The 24,311-nt window shown below is 37.3% G+C and overlaps 24 non-coding genes across 24 annotated transcripts; all 24 read left to right on the forward strand.

Moving 5' to 3' along the window:
• Positions 1-17,328: 17,328 nt before the first annotated feature.
• Positions 17,329-17,447, forward strand: LOC131642771 (5S ribosomal RNA). The gene has a single exon (XR_009295996.1). It is a non-coding gene; the product is annotated as a 5S ribosomal RNA (ribosomal RNA).
• Positions 17,448-17,607: 160 nt separating this feature from the next.
• Positions 17,608-17,726, forward strand: LOC131642786 (5S ribosomal RNA). The gene has a single exon (XR_009296011.1). It is a non-coding gene; the product is annotated as a 5S ribosomal RNA (ribosomal RNA).
• A 160-nt stretch (positions 17,727-17,886) lies between these two features.
• Positions 17,887-18,005, forward strand: LOC131642808 (5S ribosomal RNA). The gene has a single exon (XR_009296033.1). It is a non-coding gene; the product is annotated as a 5S ribosomal RNA (ribosomal RNA).
• Positions 18,006-18,165: 160 nt separating this feature from the next.
• On the forward strand, positions 18,166-18,284 carry LOC131642798 (5S ribosomal RNA). Its single transcript, XR_009296022.1, has one exon. It is a non-coding gene; the product is annotated as a 5S ribosomal RNA (ribosomal RNA).
• Positions 18,285-18,444: 160 nt separating this feature from the next.
• Positions 18,445-18,563, forward strand: LOC131642809 (5S ribosomal RNA). The gene has a single exon (XR_009296034.1). It is a non-coding gene; the product is annotated as a 5S ribosomal RNA (ribosomal RNA).
• A 160-nt stretch (positions 18,564-18,723) lies between these two features.
• LOC131642821 (5S ribosomal RNA) lies at positions 18,724-18,842 on the forward strand. The gene has a single exon (XR_009296045.1). It is a non-coding gene; the product is annotated as a 5S ribosomal RNA (ribosomal RNA).
• Positions 18,843-19,002: 160 nt separating this feature from the next.
• On the forward strand, positions 19,003-19,121 carry LOC131642810 (5S ribosomal RNA). The gene has a single exon (XR_009296035.1). It is a non-coding gene; the product is annotated as a 5S ribosomal RNA (ribosomal RNA).
• Positions 19,122-19,281: 160 nt separating this feature from the next.
• On the forward strand, positions 19,282-19,400 carry LOC131642776 (5S ribosomal RNA). Its single transcript, XR_009296001.1, has one exon. It is a non-coding gene; the product is annotated as a 5S ribosomal RNA (ribosomal RNA).
• Positions 19,401-19,560: 160 nt separating this feature from the next.
• On the forward strand, positions 19,561-19,679 carry LOC131642777 (5S ribosomal RNA). The gene has a single exon (XR_009296002.1). It is a non-coding gene; the product is annotated as a 5S ribosomal RNA (ribosomal RNA).
• Positions 19,680-19,839: 160 nt separating this feature from the next.
• On the forward strand, positions 19,840-19,958 carry LOC131642811 (5S ribosomal RNA). Its single transcript, XR_009296036.1, has one exon. It is a non-coding gene; the product is annotated as a 5S ribosomal RNA (ribosomal RNA).
• Positions 19,959-20,118: 160 nt separating this feature from the next.
• Positions 20,119-20,237, forward strand: LOC131642778 (5S ribosomal RNA). Its single transcript, XR_009296003.1, has one exon. It is a non-coding gene; the product is annotated as a 5S ribosomal RNA (ribosomal RNA).
• A 160-nt stretch (positions 20,238-20,397) lies between these two features.
• Positions 20,398-20,516, forward strand: LOC131642812 (5S ribosomal RNA). The gene has a single exon (XR_009296037.1). It is a non-coding gene; the product is annotated as a 5S ribosomal RNA (ribosomal RNA).
• A 160-nt stretch (positions 20,517-20,676) lies between these two features.
• On the forward strand, positions 20,677-20,795 carry LOC131642779 (5S ribosomal RNA). The gene has a single exon (XR_009296004.1). It is a non-coding gene; the product is annotated as a 5S ribosomal RNA (ribosomal RNA).
• Positions 20,796-20,955: 160 nt separating this feature from the next.
• LOC131642813 (5S ribosomal RNA) lies at positions 20,956-21,074 on the forward strand. Its single transcript, XR_009296038.1, has one exon. It is a non-coding gene; the product is annotated as a 5S ribosomal RNA (ribosomal RNA).
• A 160-nt stretch (positions 21,075-21,234) lies between these two features.
• LOC131642780 (5S ribosomal RNA) lies at positions 21,235-21,353 on the forward strand. Its single transcript, XR_009296005.1, has one exon. It is a non-coding gene; the product is annotated as a 5S ribosomal RNA (ribosomal RNA).
• Positions 21,354-21,865: 512 nt separating this feature from the next.
• On the forward strand, positions 21,866-21,984 carry LOC131642781 (5S ribosomal RNA). The gene has a single exon (XR_009296006.1). It is a non-coding gene; the product is annotated as a 5S ribosomal RNA (ribosomal RNA).
• A 160-nt stretch (positions 21,985-22,144) lies between these two features.
• LOC131642782 (5S ribosomal RNA) lies at positions 22,145-22,263 on the forward strand. Its single transcript, XR_009296007.1, has one exon. It is a non-coding gene; the product is annotated as a 5S ribosomal RNA (ribosomal RNA).
• A 160-nt stretch (positions 22,264-22,423) lies between these two features.
• LOC131642814 (5S ribosomal RNA) lies at positions 22,424-22,542 on the forward strand. The gene has a single exon (XR_009296039.1). It is a non-coding gene; the product is annotated as a 5S ribosomal RNA (ribosomal RNA).
• A 160-nt stretch (positions 22,543-22,702) lies between these two features.
• LOC131642783 (5S ribosomal RNA) lies at positions 22,703-22,821 on the forward strand. Its single transcript, XR_009296008.1, has one exon. It is a non-coding gene; the product is annotated as a 5S ribosomal RNA (ribosomal RNA).
• Positions 22,822-22,981: 160 nt separating this feature from the next.
• LOC131642784 (5S ribosomal RNA) lies at positions 22,982-23,100 on the forward strand. The gene has a single exon (XR_009296009.1). It is a non-coding gene; the product is annotated as a 5S ribosomal RNA (ribosomal RNA).
• A 160-nt stretch (positions 23,101-23,260) lies between these two features.
• LOC131642815 (5S ribosomal RNA) lies at positions 23,261-23,379 on the forward strand. The gene has a single exon (XR_009296040.1). It is a non-coding gene; the product is annotated as a 5S ribosomal RNA (ribosomal RNA).
• Positions 23,380-23,539: 160 nt separating this feature from the next.
• LOC131642785 (5S ribosomal RNA) lies at positions 23,540-23,658 on the forward strand. Its single transcript, XR_009296010.1, has one exon. It is a non-coding gene; the product is annotated as a 5S ribosomal RNA (ribosomal RNA).
• A 160-nt stretch (positions 23,659-23,818) lies between these two features.
• Positions 23,819-23,937, forward strand: LOC131642816 (5S ribosomal RNA). The gene has a single exon (XR_009296041.1). It is a non-coding gene; the product is annotated as a 5S ribosomal RNA (ribosomal RNA).
• A 160-nt stretch (positions 23,938-24,097) lies between these two features.
• Positions 24,098-24,216, forward strand: LOC131642788 (5S ribosomal RNA). Its single transcript, XR_009296012.1, has one exon. It is a non-coding gene; the product is annotated as a 5S ribosomal RNA (ribosomal RNA).
• The last annotated feature ends 95 nt before the right edge of the window (positions 24,217-24,311 follow it).

The raw sequence follows: 24,311 nt of genomic DNA on the forward strand, positions 1-24,311 counted from the left end.
AAGAAGCCCATAAAGCAAACTCCCAGAAGATTCGCGCCAGAGATTCACTCGAAGATTAAAGCAGAGGTCGAAAGACTCTTACGGTGCAAATTTATCCAAACTACAAGGTATGTTGAGTGGATTGCTAATATAGTACCTGTAATTAAAAAGAATGGCTCATTAAGAGTATGCATAGACTTTCGTGACCTTAATGCAGCTACTCCTAAAGACGAGTATCCCATGCCTGTAGCAGAAATGCTAGTAGACTCGGCCGCAGGTTTTGAGTATTTGAGCATGTTGGATGGATATTCGGGATACAATCAAATTTTTATAGCAGAAGATGATGTATCCAAGACAGCATTTCGTTGCCCAGGGGCAATAGGCACTTACGAATGGGTTGTGATGCCTTTTGGTTTGAAAAACGCTGGGGCAACTTATCAAAGAGCAATGAATTCTATATTTCATGATTTTATAGAAACATTCATGCAAGTGTATATAGATGACATTGTGGTAAAATCTACCTCGGGTATGAGTCATCTCGATCATCTGAGCCAATCATTCGAAAGAATGAGGAAATATGGCTTGAAGATGAACCCCCTTAAATGTGCTTTCTTTGTGCAGGCAGGTGATTTCTTGGGGTTCGTAGTCCACAAAAAAGGGATAGAAATTAACCAGAACAAGACGAAAGCCATTAGGGAAACCAAGTCCCCATCCACGAAGAAAGAACTACAATCATTATTGGGTAAGATAAATTTCTTAAGGAGATTTATCTCTAACTTGAGTGGACGCACGCAAGCTTTCTCACCTCTACTTCGGCTTAAGCAAGGAAAATTCGAATGGCGTGCTGAACATCAAGAAGCTTTCGATCAGATAAAGCAATACTTGACTTGTCCACCAATTCTGTCTCCCCCAAATGGGAAGAAGCACATGCGCCTATACATTTCAGCATCAGATAAAACAATAGGCAGCATGCTTGCCCAGGAGGATGAGAATGGCATCGAGAGAGCCATTTATTACTTAAGTAGAGTACTCAATGATGCAGAGACTAGATATACTGATATAGAAAAACTCTGCCTTTGTTTGTATTTCTCCTGTATCAAACTTAAGTATTATATAAAGCCAGTTGATGTTTACGTTTCATCTCATTGTGATGTTATTAAACATATGTTATCTAAGCCAATACTACATAGTCGAATTGGCAAGTGGGCTTTGGCCCTTACTGAATATTCATTAATATTTCAGCCTCTCAAGGCAATGAAAGGTCAGATTGTGTCAGACTTCATTGTCGACCATGCGGTGGTTGAGAATCATCAGCATTATGTGGACTTAAAACCTTGGAAGTTATACTTCGATGGTTCAACGCATAGAGAGGGTACTGGGGTTGGAATATTGATAATTTCTCCTAATGGAATTCCAACAAAGCTCAAGTTTAAAATCGAAGGTCCATTATGCTCCAACAATGAAGCTGAATACGAAGCATTAATTGCTGGACTTGAGGCTTTGTTAGAATTGGGGGCAACCGGAGTCGAAATTAAAGGAGACTCCGAATTGGTCATCAAACAATTGACAAAGGAGTACAAGTGTATCAAAGAGAATTTGATCATGTATTTTGTCATCGCAAATAGGCTACTCAAGAAATTCGAATATGTGGAATTAAAACACGTATCAAGGGTGAATAACCAGGAAGCAAACGACTTGGCACAATTAGCTTCAGGATATAAAGTATCAAAAGAAAAGTTGGAGGAATTGATTGAAGTAAGAGGAAGAGCAATGTTTACTAAACTTTCGCCAAGTTATCTAGAGAACTCACAATTGGGTTATGCCAACAAAGAACAATTCGAAGTACTAAATATAGACTCGTTGGCAGACACAGATTGGAGGAGTCCAATTATTAACTACCTAAAAAACCCTTCGACGGATACAGACAGGAGAATCAAGTATAGAGCATTGTCATATTTTTTGATGGGAAATGAATTATTCAAGAAAACTCCTGAAGGGGTATTGTTGAAATGCTTGGGTGAAGCAGAAGCATATTTGGCTCTGTCGAACGTACATAGTGGGGCATGTGGTGCACATCAAGCAGGGCACAAAATGAAATGGCTCTTGTTTCGTTATGGGATGTATTGGCCTTCGATGTTAAAGGATTGCATAGAGTTTGCGAAAGGGTGCCAAGAGTGCCAAGAACATGCAGGTATCCAACACGCTCCAGCAAACGAATTAAGTACGATAGTAAAACCATGGCCTTTCACGGGATGGGCATTAGATTTGATTGGAGAAATTCACCCCAAGTCATCTAAAGGTCAAAGGTACATTTTGGTAGGAATAGACTATTTCACAAAATGGGTCGAAGCAATACCACTGGCAAATGTGGATCAGGAGGCTGTGATTGAGTTTATTCAGAAACACATTATATATAGGTTTGGAATCCCAGAAAGTATAACAACTGATCAGGGATCAGTCTTTACTGGACGAAAAATGCAAGACTTTGCCAGAGAAATAGGTTTCAAGTTATTTACTTCTACACCTTATTACGCCCAAGCAAATGGACAGGTTGAAGCAGCAAACAAAATAATAATTGGCCTTATTAAGAAACATGTGGGAAAGAAACCTAAGAATTGGCATAAGACTTTAGATCAAGCACTCTGGGCTTGTCGGACATCTCCAAAAGAAGCCACAAATACAACTCCTTTCCAGTTGACGTTTGGACATGATGCAGTACTCCCAATTGAGATATGTTTGCAATCGGTAAGAATACAAAGACAAGCAGACATTCCTCCCAACGTATACTGGGAGTTAATGATGAATGAGTTAGTAGATTTGGACGAAGACAGACTTCGAGCACTGGAAATGATAAAAAGGCAAAAGGAAAGAGTGTCCAGAGCATATAATAAAAAGGTGAAAGGTAAAACTTTTGTTAATAATGACTTAGTTTGGAAAGTTATTTTACCTATAGATCGAAAGAATCAGGCACTTGGTAAATGGTCCCCACATTGGGAAGGACTCTTTCGAATCTTGAAAGTATTCTCGAACAATGCTTACGAAATTGAAGAATTAGCAGAAGATCGTAGGATCTTAAGAGTAAACGGGAAATATTTGAAGAGATATAAACCAAGTATGTACGAAGTAAGGATTGCAAAAACGTAGATACTCAGGGTACTACGAAAAGCCAAAATGGTCAGGCATGTGTCAAAACATATACGCTACGTTGATCAAAATGGCTTTGCGATCAGAATAAATTTTAAATGGAAGGAAAAGAGTCTAAGGAGACACCAAAAGTATTTTTCATTTAAAAGCATGGAAGTACATGCATTACAAGGGATCCAAAGAACAGGATCCAAGATTACAAAAAAAAGAAAAAAGAAAAAAAAAAGGCATATAAATAAAGAAAAAAAACCTAAGGAAAAAACTAGCTAGTTGATCCTTTGGTCCAAACCTTCCAAGGACAGCACAGGCGAAGGTTCAGCTTCGAACATATCCCTGGCTCCAGAGTCACGCATCCGCCTCACTACACCTTTCTTCAGGAAAATGTAACTGAGGAGTCTCCCGTAGGGAAGACAAGTCACACTCCCTCGACGGTCAACACCGATAGAGACAGCTTTAACAAGTCCTTTAAAGATCATTAAAGGAATGTTAATTTTCCTCCCTCGAAGACCACAGAGGATAAACTCCAAGTCTTCAACCATGATGTTGTTTTCATCGATCCGCCGAGGTTGGAAGTTCCCCACGAGCATCTGGTGCCAGATCCTGATGACTTTGGCACTGAAGCGATCGTTGTCCATAAGAGTTCTCAACATGAGATGAGTAGTCATGCTGAAACTGTTGTCATCAAAAGTTGCACCAGAGTTATTGCATTTTATTAGGTTGGCAATAGTGGTGGGAGTGATGCTGAGACGAGCGTGTCGGATTTCAGAATCAATGGTGGTCCTACCTTCAGGATCTATGCGTAAAGACGCATTCATCCAGAATTCTGCCACCATATTGGGATAGATAGCACCCTCCAAGACTTCTTCAAAATAGAAGTCCAGTTCTTGGTTGACAAAGAGGTTTTCAATATTGATAAAATGACGAACAAGTTCATCCTCAGAGAGTCTGAACTCGCCTCTGATGAGGGCTTTGATGTTGTTAAAGGAGAGAGTTTCAGCCATTGCAAGATAAGAAAGGTGTTCTGAGAGAGAAGTTGTGTGTTTTCTTTTTCTGTGTTTGGTTTGGAGAAAAAGCGCATGAATGAAGAAATGAAGACAATATTTGACCCTTTATATAGACTGGGAATACTGAAGGGTGGTTTTAAATTTTTAATGAGTGATTGGACTGCGGTTAGTTTTCCAAAGAAAGAAGTTATGGCTTCCGCCGTTTCCCGCCCTTGGAAGTTGAGAAGTAATCATGAAATTGATGCACGCACGTCTTAAACCGACGTTTTGGAGAAAGTGACGTCACTGTTTAATAATGATTATGGCTAGAGAAGGGGAAACGTCAAGTCTAGAGGCAAGGATGCTGCGAAAGATGTTCAGGTTCTACACGTTGCATTAAATAAAAAGCACTGTAGAAAATCTAAAGATATATTTTGGCAGAAATGTTTAGATTCGCTAAAAGTAATGCTGGAAAACATTATAGATATAAATGGGAGTCAAGCATACAAATATTATGAGTCTACAGTAGTTTCGATTACAAAACAAAGGTGCAACAAGTAACAGGACTGAAAACATCTAGTTAAAATCCTTAGGGAGATCCGTTTTGATCTTCAAGTATTGAGTCTCCCACGAAGACATACGAAGCTCAATTAGTGCCCGTTGTTTCTTCAATCTTTCGATTTCTGGCACTAATTTCTGTGCAGTCTCGAAATGTTTAATTCCCGACTGCACCACTTCGAGCAAATCTTGTTGGTTAGATTTTTGTATGGCTGCCTGACAACGTTCAGCTTCTTTTATCTTGCCCTCGAGTGCCTTTATCTCTTGTTTCCAGGAGTTGATGTTCTTCTCATAATCATCAAAGGCCTTCTGATTTTCTGAATGTTTAAGCTTGAGGGCCTCACCTTGTTTCGTTGCGTCCACAGCAGAGTTCCATGAAGAGTCATGAGAGGCCATTGTCTCAGATAGCTCTTTTTCGACATTTTGCTTTCGAAGAATGTTGGCCTGGAGTTGCTCGAGTAGAGAGCCTAACAGAACAATTACCTCTGAAACTTCTGTGGAAACTTGAAGCAAATCTACCTTCTTTAGAAGTTGATTTAAGTTGTGACTCTTAATAGGTTCCCGGTTGAGGACGTCTACAAGATTGACCCCAAAGAATCTCTCTTTTATTTGTCGGAGGAGGCTAGGAATATCTTCTTTATCACTAGATTCTACAGTTGCAGCTGGAGAGACATTAAGTTCCGAAGGCGAAGAAGTATTCGCATCCATGATAGCCTTTAAGAAACTAAGAGGATCAGTTTGCTTAAGTTGTTCCAGCTCCGAAGGAGTAGGCTTCACGGGGGCAAGCGTCGAAGTTGTCTCACGAATGGTTTTCGTATCAAGAGTCGAAGTCCCTTGAGGATCTTGTTTTTCTGGTTGAGAAATTTCTTCCATAGCATCTTGCTCTGACGCAGTATCTTCACTGTCATGTGTTTGGGGGTTCACATTGTCGCTGCCTGAGAATGGATGATCTTCTTCCAAATTTTTGTCTTGATGAGTAGGTGGGGATTCGTCAGTGGAGTGACTTTCTTCGACTGGTTCATTAGGCAATATGGTAGCAATTGGCCTAACGTCTTCAAAGACTGGCGAGAGAACATGAGTTTGATTTTGAGAGGTACCTATGTTAAACAGAGCAAAGTTAGTCATAAAGATAAGCCTTTGAGGGGTTTAGTTGACGAAAGTTAAAGTTTGACAATTACCGTAAAGTTTGTCAACATTAATGGTAAAGCCATGGTCCTTGAAACCTGAAGTGGCAGTGCCAGCGTCTTCCTGCAATAACAAGGTAAATGTCAGTTTAATTATTTGGTTAAGATCACAAGATAATATGTGGGGTGGAACCCAAATACCTTGGTTGGGATATTGTCTGGACTTGAATTATGACTTTCCACAACGAAAGCATTACTAGCAGTTTTTAAAGGAGACTCTTCAGAGGACGCCTTATCACCAGGAGAAGCAGTTTTGGAGGGACTTATCCTTTTCCCTTTTCTTGAAGGGGTAACAGCTTTTTGTCTCTTCTTGTGTCCTTGTCTAGTTTGGGGAGGGGATTTATCTTCGCCATCTGAGGCAGCTGTCGAGGAAGCTTTCCGCTTCGAACCTGTTGGGGGTTTCGAGCTCTGGCAAATAGACGATAAGTAAGATGGATACTACTCACAGATTGTACAAAATCAAGAATATGAGATGAGTATGTACCGTGGGCTTCTTGCCAGTAACGATGGAATCACTTTCACTTGGTTTGTTGCTCTTAGATGTCCCAGAATCTTTTTGGGCAGAAGCTTCCTTGATCTTCCTCCTTCGTGCAACAGCTGTAGTTGAAACTGAAATCAGTATATCAGCAAAGAAAAGAAAAGTCAGTCGAAAAGATTGTCTTAATCCAAACCTTCAGGTATTGGGGTCAGGACACGAACATGTTTAAGATCTATATGAAGATGTCCTTTGAAAGTATCCAAGGTATGCTTAGTCGGAACCACTCATTCAGCGCGTTTTATGGTACTCTCTCGAAGAATTTTGAGAGCATTCCCACACACGAACCAGTCTGGGAAAGGAGGACTTAGAGCCACACCAAAATCAGCACTTGGTAGTGGAGGGAATTTTGGAGGATTAAGTTTGAAAGCTACTTCATAACGTAGTTCTGGTCGAACATACGAGGGCAACTTCAACTTATCCAGTTTGGCGGAAAACTTTTCGCGCAAAATGACTGCAGCCTCACGAACGGTCCGACTAAGATCATCAGGCCTGTAGATAGTTTCAATGAATTTTTGAAAAGCTTGGATTTCTTTAATATGAGTTGAAGTACCTTTTTGAAAATTCTCCTGCACATCAGTAAAAGCTGCAGTTAGTTCTTGAGCAAGGCTATCAGCATCAAAGATTTGGGAGCTATAATAATCCGTCCACCATTGATGAAAGTCTGGTGTAGAATAAAAAGCAGGTTCGAAAGAGACAGGAGGAAGATTGGTGGTGCCAACGTATTTGTTGATTTTTGTTTTACATTCTTTTTCAGTCAAGTACAAGGTATGGAAACACATATGGTTTCTTTTCTCATATAAACACTTGGGTTTTATTTGAACCAACCCAAACTGTCTCGAGACCAAATTTGGTTGGTAGCACATGAGAATACATTGACCTTTTGATGGCCGAAGGCGATGGGAAAATAACCTTGGAGTCAGAAAGGCTTCCCAAATTTCCAATGACTCAGTTTGTTGATCCTGAGATGTTGATGGGAATTTTCGAGTAAACCATTCAGGACCTATTGTTCTGTGTACAAAGGGGGCCATAGAAGGATCGAACTGGTTACGCCGGGCAAACGTCATTGAATACGCCAAGAAGTGTTCACGAAGCTTTCCAATTTCTTCTTTTGGAGTTAGGTAAGCTAACCTGGTCCCTTCTATAGTTCGATTCTTGATTTTGCTATCCTCCTCATTGACGTTTCCTCGAAAGGGAAGATGAGTTTCGAATGTAGCATTAAGCCACAGTTGTAATAGCCAGAAAGGGCCAGCATAAAGTAAACTACCGGATTTGAAATTCTTGGTGAGGGTTGCAGCTTCGCTGAGGTTTTCATAAAGAGACCCTAAAAGCAGTTGGCTGAGGTTGAGCTTTTTTCCAGCATGCAACTGATTAGCCATGCAAAGGTATCTCTTTGCAACTTGAATAGATCTTGAGCAGAAGGCACATCGTGAAAGCCATAGCGCTAGAAAAGCAATATGTTCTTCATCGGATACTGCCGTTTCGGTGGTAATATGATGCTTCTAGATGAATGCAGTATAAGTGACTTGTGAGTCATTAAAACCAATAGTATTGATAACACGAAAATGTATCACATATTTGGCTTGATTTACATATATTATTTCCCTATTTTATCTTAATTATGTTGCTTTATGTCGGTATTATGCTGGTATTTTCATTGTTTCAGGTTTTATGTTCGTTTTGAGGACTATTTGTGAAACGGAAAGAAATGGAGCTAAATTCATTGCTATTTATGCCTAAAAGATGAAAAAAGGGTGCTGAAGTAAGAAAGGGGTGCAAATAGGATGGACCAAGTTTGGAAGCCCAGCCCACGAAGGAGCTGAAGCTCCTACTATGAAGAAGCTGAGACGCCCGTCTTAGGGCCCAATTGCATGGAGACGCCCGTCTCCAAAGTCCAAGGGACACGTCATCAAAGGAGACGTCCGTCTCCAAAGTTCACCCACGTCCACTGCCACGTCTCCAAGCTCCAAGCCCACTAAGAGACGCCCGTCTCCAAAAGTACGTGGACCCCGCCACTTTCTCCATTAATTTAGTGGGCAATTCCAAGTCTTCCTATATTTTCTCAACTTCCCACGCATGATCTCCACTACTTCTCACATGATGCTGAAAGGAACTTCCATTTCCATTCACTATAAATAGAGGTTGAGCATTCATTTGAGAGTATCCAAGTTTTAGGCGCGGAAGCGCTGTTCATAGTTTTAGGCATAAATTATCACTTTGTAAAAGTGGTAGTTTCTCACATTGAGGAACTACCACACCATTAGTTTTAGGCCTACAATTTATGTACTCTTGGATCACAATCTTGCCGACATTATTTCAAAGCTTCATTCAAGTTTCAAGATTTGTTTTGTTCGCAATTTAATTCAAGTTCGTTTTGTCTGCTTTACTTCCAGGTTTATTTATTTGCAATTATTTTAGTTTTATGTTCTTATAATATTGTTTTATCATTATCATTATCATTATAATATGGTTAGTAATTATAATTTCATGTTTAATAATTATAATTCCATGTTTAATAATTATAATTTCATGTTTGTTTCTTTAAGTATGTCTGGCTAATTTATTTAGATGTCGGTGCGTAAAGTAATTTAACCGTAGGGATCCGAAATAAATTGGCTTAATTATATTTTATTAAATATCACTTGTTTTTGGTTTGTATGTCTAATTTAATTAGTAAGTCTTAAAACCAATAGAGCGAAAGTTTGAGGGGTTAAGACAGTCAAAGGTTAAAATCAATAGAGCGAAAGTTTGAGATCTTTAACTGGATAGTAGACATAAGACATTAGTTTTAAGGATGGCGAAAGCGTATTAGAACTAATTAGAACTAAGTAGAACTTATTTACTTTCAAAAAGTGTTTTTAAACCCGCGCGGGATGGCGAAAGCGTACGTTAGGGATATTAGCATGTTCCGAGTCAACAGAGCGAGAGTTTGAGATTAGGAGATTTAAGTAGATAACGACTTCATAAAACAAGCATTTTATTAACTATGTTGTTTTCAAAAAGCGTTTCTAAATCTGGTGGGATGGCGAAAGCGTACATTAAGAGTTAGGATCGTAGTCTAAATCAATAGAGCGAGAGTTTGAGAGGAGGACTTTTAAATAACATAGTTAGTAAAGATCTTTGATTTAATTAGAATCTGGCCAATGGAACTTCGGATCACCTAAGTTAGATGAAATACATACTGATATCCGTTTGTTATTATATTTTACCTAGATTTAAGATTTTAGTTTCCCCATTTATAAAAAAACCCAAATATCATTAGCCTTAGCTTTACATAGTAACTTTAGATAACGGTAGGTCGATTTATAGTCCCTGTGGATTCGATATCTTTTAAAACTACACGACATGACTGTGCACTTGCAGTTATCCCGACTAATAGACACGTAAAGCCGCGATCAAGTATCATTATCCATTTCGTTAGGATCGAAGGTTTCGCCAGTTGGTCGAAGTCCTGTAATCGCAGCCACATCAAAAAGAGTAGGGGTAACCATTCCACAGGGGAGATGGAAAGTGTTGTGAGAAGCATCCCAAAAGTGAACCGCTGCTACTAACATGGGTTGGTTATATTCTAAACCTGTCTTTGACAGTTGAATCAAATCGTATATTCCTAACGATTTCCAGAAGGATTCTTTCTGTTTCTCTACTTTTTCTAACCAGGCATAGTACAAATCAGGATCTTTGGCTAAAGGAATTGACCTAAACACTTTTACAGAGTTGGTCATATAGTTTAACCTAATTTTCGCTAAAGCTAAAGGAGTTACAGTTGGAGTTTCTTCCATGTTAGCAGATTTTCCTGAGGGAGAACAGCCATCTTCATCTATCCTAATTTTGCTAACTAATGGTCTAGTCTTGTAATAAGCAGGGAAGAATTTATTCAGAGATGGGATATTTTCACCTGGTAATGGACCCATAAAAGCGAGAGATTTTCCAGAAAGTTCAAAGGGAATGATTACCTGGGAAGCGTAAATAGCGCGTATTTCTTCGGTGTTAGGGTTTTGAACGTGCTCTTGTTCCCCAGACCGTGTTGTTGATTGGAGCTTCAGAGCAGGTTGAAGAACATTTGAAGATGAAGCCATAAAGAAATTTCTGATTAAGAGAGCGAGATTTTGAAGAGATGGAAGATGTTTGGTTTTTTGAAGAAGATGAAGAAATAGGAATGAAAGGTTGTGTAGAAGTGCAAGACCAAGTATTTAAAGGTTTAACGGAAACCCTTTTTAAATCTTTTGGGTAAAATCCAAGGAACACGTGGCGGCTGGTGATTTAATCCAACGGCGGTCGAATAAAGTTAGCTTCACTCCTAGTATGTAGGAGTAATGATCAAGAAGCAAGGTTAAAACGTGGGAATGTAAGTTATGAGAAGACATCTTTGAAAATGACAAGACGTTTCGGAAACAGGGTCATCAATGATTATGACGTTAGTCAGCAGTCTTGGAACTCTCAAAGATCAATAAAGAACGGAATCTTATAATGACAAGAAACGCCTATTTCTGTTGACTCTCGAAACAGGCATTTATTGGGGGCAATTTGTTAGCTGAAGATTTCGTTTTGTAGTATTTGTCCTTCGAAGAAGTAGAAAATCGAAGGAAAGATGGTTACTGATGGCCATCCCTTAAAAATAAAAGAATGGCTACTGATGGTCATGCTTCGAGAGTAAAGATTTCTAAGTTCGCTATGAAGATAATGAATACTGAAAGCTAGTGAAAAGTATGTGTCTTCGGGGACTTAGACAAATTTATAAATATATTCAAGTATTACTACTTAGCGTGTTTTTTTCGTAGTGTTTGTTTAATACACTGCCACGTGTCGAAGACAGACTCAGGCGGGAAGATTTGAAATTCGAAGACGGTTTCGTAACTGTCCAAGTAACAGATGGCATCGCTAGAAGTTCTTATGAGAAACGTGGCAGCAGATTAGTATAGGACCGTTAAGGTCGAAACTAGTATAAATAGGAGTCTTAATGTTAGGATTCTGTGTGTTCATTTTGTACAAATCACTCACATATTTACTCAAGTATCAAGCGTTAAGAGAAAGAGTTCGCTGAGAAAATGTACGTATGACACCACCACTTTAATACATGTGTATTATCTTTTGTTTTAAATATCTTCCAGAATTACTGCGTTTCGTTTACTTCTTGCCATTTACATTTCTGTATCTTTACTTTAATGTCATTTACTTTCGAATTACTTTCATGTTATTTACTTTCAAAGTCTTTAACATTTCTGCAGTTTAAGATTCTTTACGTTTCAATAGTCCTTTTAATTTTCTATGTTATGTTACTTATCTTTTCGCTGAAGTCACATTTATATATAACAAAGTGATTGTCAAGACTATTTGTTCTTTAATCGAACAACGCTTATTGAAGAAGACAAATAATGAATATGGTTCGAATGAACGTTGATGACAATCTTCTTGACTATGTGTCCTAGGATCAATCTAGTCGATCCTGCGAGTAACCAAATCATATTTATTATAGTTTGGAAGACTAGCGGTTGTTTACCGGAAATCACCGTAAACAAAGTGCTAAGACTTTTGGGGTTGCACTAGCTCTGTCGAGGGAAATGGCCTAAGAAACGATTTTCTAAGGCTGAGACCAATGCAACGGTTTTCCACACAATGTTAGGTTCGACTGCCAGGTGACTCGTGACTGACGGGGACAAACCTATGTCTAATAATATAGACGAATCTAGACGTTAAGATCCTGACTTACTGTGGTGACTCGTGACCGACAGGGAGTGTTGGATCCAGACTTTTCTCTAAACGAAATAAAGTGCAAATGACTCTTTTATGAACGTGAAAGTATAAAATGAATGTTGATCAACAAGTAAAGCACAAGTAAAAATGTCAAGATAAATGACTGAAAGATAAAAGTTATGCATTGAAATAATGGTGGTGATTCATGTACATCAAGCACTCAGCAACTCTTTTTTTCCTACAGTCAGAAATTAGGCAGAGTATTAGCGATTAATTTGAGTATACCAGCGAACCACCTTAATTATACACAAAAACGACTTATTTATAGTAATACATAAGATAACTGCCTAAATTAATCTACGACTGATAGTGAAGCTAAATGGAAACTGCTCCATGATATTTTTCCATGTCTTTGGCGCTTGTAAGGCACTATTTCTTGGAATAACTACAGATTTTGAATTTGAAACTTTCCGCCATTGTTTCTTCAAAGTTCAACCGCTCTTGGTTTCGACGCTGGCGCTTGTCAAGAAGGTAAATGTAGAGATTTTCTGCTAAGTAAAATAGAAGCCTCTGTGGCCGACAAAAACCCTTTCGACTATTTCATATGATCCCCACTTCAGTCGGTTTAACCTGCGTGTGTCTTCGACATACCTTTCGTACATTTTCCATGTGAGCCCTAATTTCTTGAAAACGCCTCTATTCGTAAGCCTTCTCCCTTAACTTCTTAGGTCACCAGCTGGGTATACTTTTTATTTTCTGTTCGTAAGAATCTTAGGGTAACAGTTCATTAACATCAAGCATAATCCCAATTCACTCAATAACACCAAAATCCATCAATTGTACTAAATTTTCCAAACCTAACATACTATCAATTGATTCAAACAACCTACATTTTCAATCCAACCACTATTAAATCGATAATAGAGAGTAAATGGATTAGTCACCCCTTACCTTAGCAAAAGTTCTTGATAGTCTTTCTCCTCTTCCTCTTCCTCTTGCTTTTTCATGTATTGAATTCTCTTCTCTCTTTCTCCCTTTTTGCTTCTAATTTCTTTTCTTTCTCTATTTCTCCTATTTTATGGAAAATAGAATAATAGTTATTGAGGCCTACTCAATTAGCACACCCCTTCTACTAACCATCTCACCAGGCCCAAATGCCTTATTTCATAATTTCTCCAATTATTTCATCAATTAATCAATTAATTCCAAATGATTAATTTAAATTTCAATTAAATTAAATAATGAAATTTACAGGGTGTTACACTATTTGCCTTTTCGCCTAAAACATTTAATTAAACTTGAAATAAAGGGACAATTGGAAGCACATCCATTTGAAACCCAAGTAAACAAGCGCAAGGTGCACGTTCTAACGTACAGTTACTTATATTCCGCAATTATAGTTTTCATAAACATGGACGAAAAAGGATAATTGAATGCACTTCCTTTTTAAACCTTGAGTAAACGAGCGCAAGGTGCACATATTATTTAAGCATATTTATATTCCACAAAGATAAATTTCATAAACAATGATGAAATAGGATAATTAGATGCACATTCTTTTGAAACATTGAGTAAACGAGCGCAAGGTGCACACCTTATTCAAACGGCTATTTGACTCCCTAATCAATTCTAATCCATCACTTTTTATCGCCCAAACACAAGCCTTTCTCAACCATCGAGTCTTTTTGTGTCCAAACACGACTAAACTCATTTTCGCAATTAACATAAACCAATAAATAAAATTGTTTCAACAAAGAACTATTGAGTTCCTCACTTTTATGTAAGTGATTCCTCTTAGAATCCAGTAAAAATATAATACTAAAAGATTGATAAGAAAAAGTTAAAGAGAAATGACAATTTCATTTTCAACCATAAAATATTTGAAATTGAAATTGAAATTTACCTTAAATAAATTGATAAAAAATTGGTTTTAATAGTTAGTCGGAAAAGTTAGATTCTATTTTTAATTTTAAAAAAAATGAGTTTTACTTGTTAGTACGACAAAAGTTAAATTATTTAGATAGTTAGTGGAAAAAATATAATTTTTACAAAATATTTAAATAATAATAAACTACCTCATGACTCAAAAAGTTAACCCCTTTTATATATAAGACAATTAAATTACCCGAAGTTTAAGATTATTAGTTTTAAAAAATTATTTTTTGAATAATTAGAAATTAAGATATAATAATTAGTGAGTGTGTGAGATGTGCATTGGTAAATTAAGATATAATAATATAATTTTCTGTTAATCTCATAGATGAATTACTGAGATGAAATACACATCTAGATTAAAAAAAAAATCATTCTTTAACTCTATAAGATGTGGAAAAAAATTATTTTCAACAGATTAATCTAAAATAGTCATTCAGTCATTTAGATCGTGATAATTGATAATCCTAAACAACCACTGGTACAATGGCAATGGTGACGTCAACACGAAATAAGAGAATTTTTTATTTAATTAATTTTATCTATCTCTTATTTTTTTTATTCACAATTGATATAATCACACGTACAAACAATTCACATAACAATATCTCACACATTCACGATGCACAATTCATAGTTCAATTATGTATGCAAGTGATTCACTCATCACGACTCTATGCATGTGGTACCAACACAACCAATACAGTTCAATTATATGAAATTAATTTCCGTAGGAATCTGGATAAGTCTTAATCGTTCCCCTAAACTACGACTTATCTCCACACGACTCTACTTACGCGTATGGGCAGTCTGTGACATAAATTTTCTCATATTTTCACCAGATCGCAACAGCGTGATTTTTCCCCATTGGAGCACTCCCCAAAATCGATCAAAACAGTCCCAATTTCAAATCATATCTACCTACACTTATTATATCATTTATCCATCAACAAACAAGATTTTTTTCCCATCTCAAAACATGCCCAAATCTTAAATAATTTTCACCACCAAAAGCATTGTGCATCAAGAACACCTAATAGCAGAATTTTCACTACAATAATTCGACATATTATGAGGTTTTCAGCATCACAATCATACACATAGATCCAAGTCTCACACCTATATATAAATCTCATACATGCATCCTTTTTCAGCTTGATGAAACTATAAACACATACTAAGATTGCTCGTAATCTTCAAACTCTATGCATACACACAAACAAAGTACACATAATCATTCATTGTCTGAGTTTCATCTAGACTTGGTCGATAACGTTTAATTTAGGTTGGTTGTAACCTAAGATTGGGTTGAGAATCATAAGGGGTTTCATCATACAAATTGTGAGGATTTTTACTCCAAGATCAAAGTGTGGATTTAGAGGTTTTCGGCAAGATTTGCGCAATTTGGATTTAATCGAGTGAAGAGCTTTGAAGAACGGGTGGTTCTTGCAATGGAGTAGCGTGAGATGGTGAATCATTAGTAATCTTGGGTGACAACAACTCACAATTTGGATACGATCGAGTGAAAGCTTTGAAAAACGGTGGTTTCTTGCAAAGGAGTAGCGGGAGATGGTGAAAGCTTAGATAAAATACTCCATAAATTTAACTTAGATAAAATACTCCATAAATTTCCATCATTTTAACAATTCTTCATTTTTGTATCCAAACAATAAATTTGGTGCAAATTATTTTAAATTTTCTTAAAACATTATATTACCTCATTAAAATGCTTCATTCAAATACACTCTTAGAATTTCATTGGTTTTTGGTAACAGCCTCCCCAGAAGAGTGCGGTCATTTGTTTCTACTTTTAGTGTGACTGTCCACCCTTCTCCTATTCATGTTTCTCCTTGTTTCCTTATATTTCTTCATGTTGATATGGAGCTATTTTTTTACTATTTCCTCAAACTTCTGATGCCAGTACGTATAAGGACTCAAGTATATGTTACTTATCGTGTTGATGATGACCATTTCCTTCTCATTTTATCTCCTTTAATGTAATTGTTCTCACCCTTATTTTTCGTTTTTCTACCATTCAGACTCCAGGTTCCTGTTTATGTCCTTTTTCTGGCTATATCTGTTTGCTTCTTTGCATAGTTGTTGCGAGAACACTCTCCATTTTCCTAGTGTCCAGCATATTCATATCTACATTGTTATTCCACATTAAAAGTAATAAACCCATAACTATATAGTTCTCATTCTGGGCTTTATCTTTCATTTTCCGTAGTCAATCATTCCGAAGGTAACTAAGTCTTGATAACATGGTAAGATGAAGTAATAAACCCATAACTATATAGTTCTCATTCAGGTTGTTGAGTTTCTATATAAGAATCAAATTGATATAAGATAATTGATATATAAAGAATTATAAGTAATGCAGCTAGCCATGGTGTGTGTGATAAGTAAAATAAGAATTAAAATTAGAATCAGAATCGAAGAAAGAATGGAAATGGCTAATTGTGTTATTAGACTGTCACTTCCAATTTAATCAGATATATGATCAATGGTAATGTTATTACTAGTACTATCAAAAGAATACAAAACTTAGGGTTTAGACCTAGTCATGCATCGTGACCGTTATGGTGACTGCATAGCAAGAAAATAAAACAATTCAAAAAAAATTCCAACTATGTCCCAATACCTAAAATATAATGGAAAATAGAAAAACCTATAAAATAAAATCAAAAAAATAAATCAAATTGACTATAAATTTCTAAAATTCAAATAAAGGTAGCTCAAATTTTTTTAGAATTTTTTGAGAACATGAAAAATTCAAAAAAATTAAAAAGTGGTCAAGATGAAGGAATTTGAGATTTTTAGACCGGAGTCCCGTAAGAAGTCCCTTCTATGGGAGTCTTGATCCTTGATTTTTTTCGGATTTTTAGGCCAATTTTTAGAAGAATTCGACAAAGTACGAAAAAAAACACTATTTGCAAATCAAATATATACAATTAAAGCGCAAAGGGTAACAGGTGCGATCATACCAGCACTAATGCACCGAATCCCATCAGAACTCCGCAGTTAAGCGTGCTTGGGCAGAATCGGAGAAAGTAAAAGAAAACAAATATTTTAGAGTTAATTATATGCATTTATCCGCTAAGAAGTGGAAGAAATCAAATATATACAATTAAAGCGCAAAGGGTAACAGGTGCGATCATACCAGCACTAATGCACCGAATCCCATCAGAACTCCGCAGTTAAGCGTGCTTGGGCAGAATCGGAGAAAGTAAAAGAAAACAAATATTTTAGAGTTAATTATATGCATTTATCCGCTAAGAAGTGGAAGAAATCAAATATATACAATTAAAGCGCAAAGGGTAACAGGTGCGATCATACCAGCACTAATGCACCGGATCCCATCAGAACTCCGCAGTTAAGCGTGCTTGGGCGAGAGTAGTACTAGGATGGGTGACCTCCTGGGAAGTCCTTGTGTTGCACCTCTTTTTTGTGTATTTTTAAATGTAGTTTTTTATTTTTGTTGATGGGCGTAAAAGAATCGGAGAAAGTAAAAGAAAACAAATATTTTAGAGTTAATTATATGCATTTATCCGCTAAGAAGTGGAAGAAATCAAATATATACAATTAAAGCGCAAAGGGTAACAGGTGCGATCATACCAGCACTAATGCACCGGATCCCATCAGAACTCCGCAGTTAAGCGTGCTTGGGCGAGAGTAGTACTAGGATGGGTGACCTCCTGGGAAGTCCTTGTGTTGCACCTCTTTTTTGTGTATTTTTAAATGTAGTTTTTTATTTTTGTTGATGGGCGTAAAAGAATCGGAGAAAGTAAAAGAAAACAAATATTTTAGAGTTAATTATATGCATTTATCCGCTAAGAAGTGGAAGAAATCAAATATATACAATTAAAGCGCAAAGGGTAACAGGTGCGATCATACCAGCACTAATGCACCGGATCCCATCAGAATTCCGCAGTTAAGCGTGCTTGGGCGAGAGTAGTACTAGGATGGGTGACCTCCTGGGAAGTCCTTGTGTTGCACCTCTTTTTTGTGTATTTTTAAATGTAGTTTTTTATTTTTGTTGATGGGCGTAAAAGAATCGGAGAAAGTAAAAGAAAACAAATATTTTAGAGTTAATTATATGCATTTATCCGCTAAGAAGTGGAAGAAATCAAATATATACAATTAAAGCGCAAAGGGTAACAGGTGCGATCATACCAGCACTAATGCACCGGATCCCATCAGAACTCCGCAGTTAAGCGTGCTTGGGCGAGAGTAGTACTAGGATGGGTGACCTCCTGGGAAGTCCTTGTGTTGCACCTCTTTTTTGTGTATTTTTAAATGTAGTTTTTTATTTTTGTTGATGGGCGTAAAAGAATCGGAGAAAGTAAAAGAAAACAAATATTTTAGAGTTAATTATATGCATTTATCCGCTAAGAAGTGGAAGAAATCAAATATATACAATTAAAGCGCAAAGGGTAACAGGTGCGATCATACCAGCACTAATGCACCGGATCCCATCAGAACTCCGCAGTTAAGCGTGCTTGGGCGAGAGTAGTACTAGGATGGGTGACCTCCTGGGAAGTCCTTGTGTTGCACCTCTTTTTTGTGTATTTTTAAATGTAGTTTTTTATTTTTGTTGATGGGCGTAAAAGAATCGGAGAAAGTAAAAGAAAACAAATATTTTAGAGTTAATTATATGCATTTATCCGCTAAGAAGTGGAAGAAATCAAATATATACAATTAAAGCGCAAAGGGTAACAGGTGCGATCATACCAGCACTAATGCACCGGATCCCATCAGAACTCCGCAGTTAAGCGTGCTTGGGCGAGAGTAGTACTAGGATGGGTGACCTCCTGGGAAGTCCTTGTGTTGCACCTCTTTTTTGTGTATTTTTAAATGTAGTTTTTTATTTTTGTTGATGGGCGTAAAAGAATCGGAGAAAGTAAAAGAAAACAAATATTTTAGAGTTAATTATATGCATTTATCCGCTAAGAAGTGGAAGAAATCAAATATATACAATTAAAGCGCAAAGGGTAACAGGTGCGATCATACCAGCACTAATGCACCGGATCCCATCAGAATTCCGCAGTTAAGCGTGCTTGGGCGAGAGTAGTACTAGGATGGGTGACCTCCTGGGAAGTCCTTGTGTTGCACCTCTTTTTTGTGTATTTTTAAATGTAGTTTTTTATTTTTGTTGATGGGCGTAAAAGAATCGGAGAAAGTAAAAGAAAACAAATATTTTAGAGTTAATTATATGCATTTATCCGCTAAGAAGTGGAAGAAATCAAATATATACAATTAAAGCGCAAAGGGTAACAGGTGCGATCATACCAGCACTAATGCACCGGATCCCATCAGAACTCCGCAGTTAAGCGTGCTTGGGCGAGAGTAGTACTAGGATGGGTGACCTCCTGGGAAGTCCTTGTGTTGCACCTCTTTTTTGTGTATTTTTAAATGTAGTTTTTTATTTTTGTTGATGGGCGTAAAAGAATCGGAGAAAGTAAAAGAAAACAAATATTTTAGAGTTAATTATATGCATTTATCCGCTAAGAAGTGGAAGAAATCAAATATATACAATTAAAGCGCAAAGGGTAACAGGTGCGATCATACCAGCACTAATGCACCGGATCCCATCAGAACTCCGCAGTTAAGCGTGCTTGGGCGAGAGTAGTACTAGGATGGGTGACCTCCTGGGAAGTCCTTGTGTTGCACCTCTTTTTTGTGTATTTTTAAATGTAGTTTTTTATTTTTGTTGATGGGCGTAAAAGAATCGGAGAAAGTAAAAGAAAACAAATATTTTAGAGTTAATTATATGCATTTATCCGCTAAGAAGTGGAAGAAATCAAATATATACAATTAAAGCGCAAAGGGTAACAGGTGCGATCATACCAGCACTAATGCACCGGATCCCATCAGAATTCCGCAGTTAAGCGTGCTTGGGCGAGAGTAGTACTAGGATGGGTGACCTCCTGGGAAGTCCTTGTGTTGCACCTCTTTTTTGTGTATTTTTAAATGTAGTTTTTTATTTTTGTTGATGGGCGTAAAAGAATCGGAGAAAGTAAAAGAAAACAAATATTTTAGAGTTAATTATATGCATTTATCCGCTAAGAAGTGGAAGAAATCAAATATATACAATTAAAGCGCAAAGGGTAACAGGTGCGATCATACCAGCACTAATGCACCGGATCCCATCAGAACTCCGCAGTTAAGCGTGCTTGGGCGAGAGTAGTACTAGGATGGGTGACCTCCTGGGAAGTCCTTGTGTTGCACCTCTTTTTTGTGTATTTTTAAATGTAGTTTTTTATTTTTGTTGATGGGCGTAAAAGAATCGGAGAAAGTAAAAGAAAACAAATATTTTAGAGTTAATTATATGCATTTATCCGCTAAGAAGTGGAAGAAATCAAATATATACAATTAAAGCGCAAAGGGTAACAGGTGCGATCATACCAGCACTAATGCACCGGATCCCATCAGAATTCCGCAGTTAAGCGTGCTTGGGCGAGAGTAGTACTAGGATGGGTGACCTCCTGGGAAGTCCTTGTGTTGCACCTCTTTTTTGTGTATTTTTAAATGTAGTTTTTTATTTTTGTTGATGGGCGTAAAAGAATCGGAGAAAGTAAAAGAAAACAAATATTTTAGAGTTAATTATATGCATTTATCCGCTAAGAAGTGGAAGAAATCAAATATATACAATTAAAGCGCAAAGGGTAACAGGTGCGATCATACCAGCACTAATGCACCGGATCCCATCAGAACTCCGCAGTTAAGCGTGCTTGGGCGAGAGTAGTACTAGGATGGGTGACCTCCTGGGAAGTCCTTGTGTTGCACCTCTTTTTTGTGTATTTTTAAATGTAGTTTTTTATTTTTGTTGATGGGCGTAAAAGAATCGGAGAAAGTAAAAGAAAACAAATATTTTAGAGTTAATTATATGCATTTATCCGCTAAGAAGTGGAAGAAATCAAATATATACAATTAAAGCGCAAAGGGTAACAGGTGCGATCATACCAGCACTAATGCACCGGATCCCATCAGAATTCCGCAGTTAAGCGTGCTTGGGCGAGAGTAGTACTAGGATGGGTGACCTCCTGGGAAGTCCTTGTGTTGCACCTCTTTTTTGTGTATTTTTAAATGTAGTTTTTTATTTTTGTTGATGGGCGTAAAAGAATCGGAGAAAGTAAAAGAAAACAAATATTTTAGAGTTAATTATATGCATTTATCCGCTAAGAAGTGGAAGAAATCAAATATATACAATTAAAGCGCAAAGGGTAACAGGTGCGATCATACCAGCACTAATGCACCGGATCCCATCAGAACTCCGCAGTTAAGCGTGCTTGGGCGAGAGTAGTACTAGGATGGGTGACCTCCTGGGAAGTCCTTGTGTTGCACCTCTTTTTTGTGTATTTTTAAATGTAGTTTTTTATTTTTGTTGATGGGCGTAAAAGAATCGGAGAAAGTAAAAGAAAACAAATATTTTAGAGTTAATTATATGCATTTATCCGCTAAGAAGTGGAAGAAATCAAATATATACAATTAAAGCGCAAAGGGTAACAGGTGCGATCATACCAGCACTAATGCACCGAATCCCATCAGAACTCCGCAGTTAAGCGTGCTTGGGCAGAATCGGAGAAAGTAAAAGAAAACAAATATTTTAGAGTTAATTATATGCATTTATCCGCTAAGAAGTGGAAGAAATCAAATATATACAATTAAAGCGCAAAGGGTAACAGGTGCGATCATACCAGCACTAATGCACCGAATCCCATCAGAACTCCGCAGTTAAGCGTGCTTGGGCAGAATCGGAGAAAGTAAAAGAAAACAAATATTTTAGAGTTAATTATATGCATTTATCCGCTAAGAAGTGGAAGAAATCAAATATATACAATTAAAGCGCAAAGGGTAACAGGTGCGATCATACCAGCACTAATGCACCGGATCCCATCAGAACTCCGCAGTTAAGCGTGCTTGGGCGAGAGTAGTACTAGGATGGGTGACCTCCTGGGAAGTCCTTGTGTTGCACCTCTTTTTTGTGTATTTTTAAATGTAGTTTTTTATTTTTGTTGATGGGCGTAAAAGAATCGGAGAAAGTAAAAGAAAACAAATATTTTAGAGTTAATTATATGCATTTATCCGCTAAGAAGTGGAAGAAATCAAATATATACAATTAAAGCGCAAAGGGTAACAGGTGCGATCATACCAGCACTAATGCACCGGATCCCATCAGAACTCCGCAGTTAAGCGTGCTTGGGCGAGAGTAGTACTAGGATGGGTGACCTCCTGGGAAGTCCTTGTGTTGCACCTCTTTTTTGTGTATTTTTAAATGTAGTTTTTTATTTTTGTTGATGGGCGTAAAAGAATCGGAGAAAGTAAAAGAAAACAAATATTTTAGAGTTAATTATATGCATTTATCCGCTAAGAAGTGGAAGAAATCAAATATATACAATTAAAGCGCAAAGGGTAACAGGTGCGATCATACCAGCACTAATGCACCGGATCCCATCAGAATTCCGCAGTTAAGCGTGCTTGGGCGAGAGTAGTACTAGGATGGGTGACCTCCTGGGAAGTCCTTGTGTTGCACCTCTTTTTTGTGTATTTTTAAATGTAGTTTTTTATTTTTGTTGATGGGCGTAAAAGAATCGGAGAAAGTAAAAGAAAACAAATATTTTAGAGTTAATTATATGCATTTATCCGCTAAGAAGTGGAAGAAATCAAATATATACAATTAAAGCGCAAAGGGTAACAGGTGCGATCATACCAGCACTAATGCACCGGATCCCATCAGAACTCCGCAGTTAAGCGTGCTTGGGCGAGAGTAGTACTAGGATGGGTGACCTCCTGGGAAGTCCTTGTGTTGCACCTCTTTTTTGTGTATTTTTAAATGTAGTTTTTTATTTTTGTTGATGGGCGTAAAAGAATCGGAGAAAGTAAAAGAAAACAAATATTTTAGAGTTAATTATATGCATTTATCCGCTAAGAAGTGGAAGAAATCAAATATATACAATTAAAGCGCAAAGGGTAACAGGTGCGATCATACCAGCACTAATGCACCGGATCCCATCAGAACTCCGCAGTTAAGCGTGCTTGGGCGAGAGTAGTACTAGGATGGGTGACCTCCTGGGAAGTCCTTGTGTTGCACCTCTTTTTTGTGTATTTTTAAATGTAGTTTTTTATTTTTGTTGATGGGCGTAAAAGAATCGGAGAAAGTAAAAGAAAACAAATATTTTAGAGTTAATTATATGCATTTATCCGCTAAGAAGTGGAAGAAATCAAATATATACAATTAAAGCGCAAAGGGTAACAGGTGCGATCATACCAGCACTAATGCACCGGATCCCATCAGAATTCCGCAGTTAAGCGTGCTTGGGCGAGAGTAGTACTAGGATGGGTGACCTCCTGGGAAGTCCTTGTGTTGCACCTCTTTTTTGTGTATTTTTAAATGTAGTTTTTTATTTTTGTTGATGGGCGTAAAAGAATCGGAGAAAGTAAAAGAAAACAAATATTTTAGAGTTAATTATATGCATTTATCCGCTAAGAAGTGGAAGAAATCAAATATATACAATTAAAGCGCAAAGGGTAACAGGTGCGATCATACCAGCACTAATGCACCGGATCCCATCAGAACTCCGCAGTTAAGCGTGCTTGGGCGAGAGTAGTACTAGGATGGGTGACCTCCTGGGAAGTCCTTGTGTTGCACCTCTTTTTTGTGTATTTTTAAATGTAGTTTTTTATTTTTGTTGATGGGCGTAAAAGAATCGGAGAAAGTAAAAGAAAACAAATATTTTAGAGTTAATTATATGCATTTATCCGCTAAGAAGTGGAAGAAATCAAATATATACAATTAAAGCGCAAAGGGTAACAGGTGCGATCATACCAGCACTAATGCACCGGATCCCATCAGAATTCCGCAGTTAAGCGTGCTTGGGCGAGAGTAGTACTAGGATGGGTGACCTCCTGGGAAGTCCTTGTGTTGCACCTCTTTTTTGTGTATTTTTAAATGTAGTTTTTTATTTTTGTTGATGGGCGTAAAAGAATCGGAGAAAGTAAAAGAAAACAAATATTTTAGAGTTAATTATATGCATTTATCCGCTAAGAAGTGGAAGAAATCAAATATATACAATTAAAGCGCAAAGGGTAACAGGTGCGATCATACCAGCACTAATGCACCGGATCCCATCAGAACTCCGCAGTTAAGCGTGCTTGGGCGAGAGTAGTACTAGGATGGGTGACCTCCTGGGAAGTCCTTGTGTTGCACCTCTTTTTTGTGTATTTTTAAATGTAGTTTTTTATTTTTGTTGATGGGCGTAAAAGAATCGGAGAAAGTAAAAGAAAACAAATATTTTAGAGTTAATT

This window comes from Vicia villosa, unplaced genomic scaffold, assembly GCF_029867415.1.
Source record: "Vicia villosa cultivar HV-30 ecotype Madison, WI unplaced genomic scaffold, Vvil1.0 ctg.005815F_1_1, whole genome shotgun sequence".
NCBI lineage: Eukaryota > Viridiplantae > Streptophyta > Magnoliopsida > Fabales > Fabaceae > Vicia > Vicia villosa.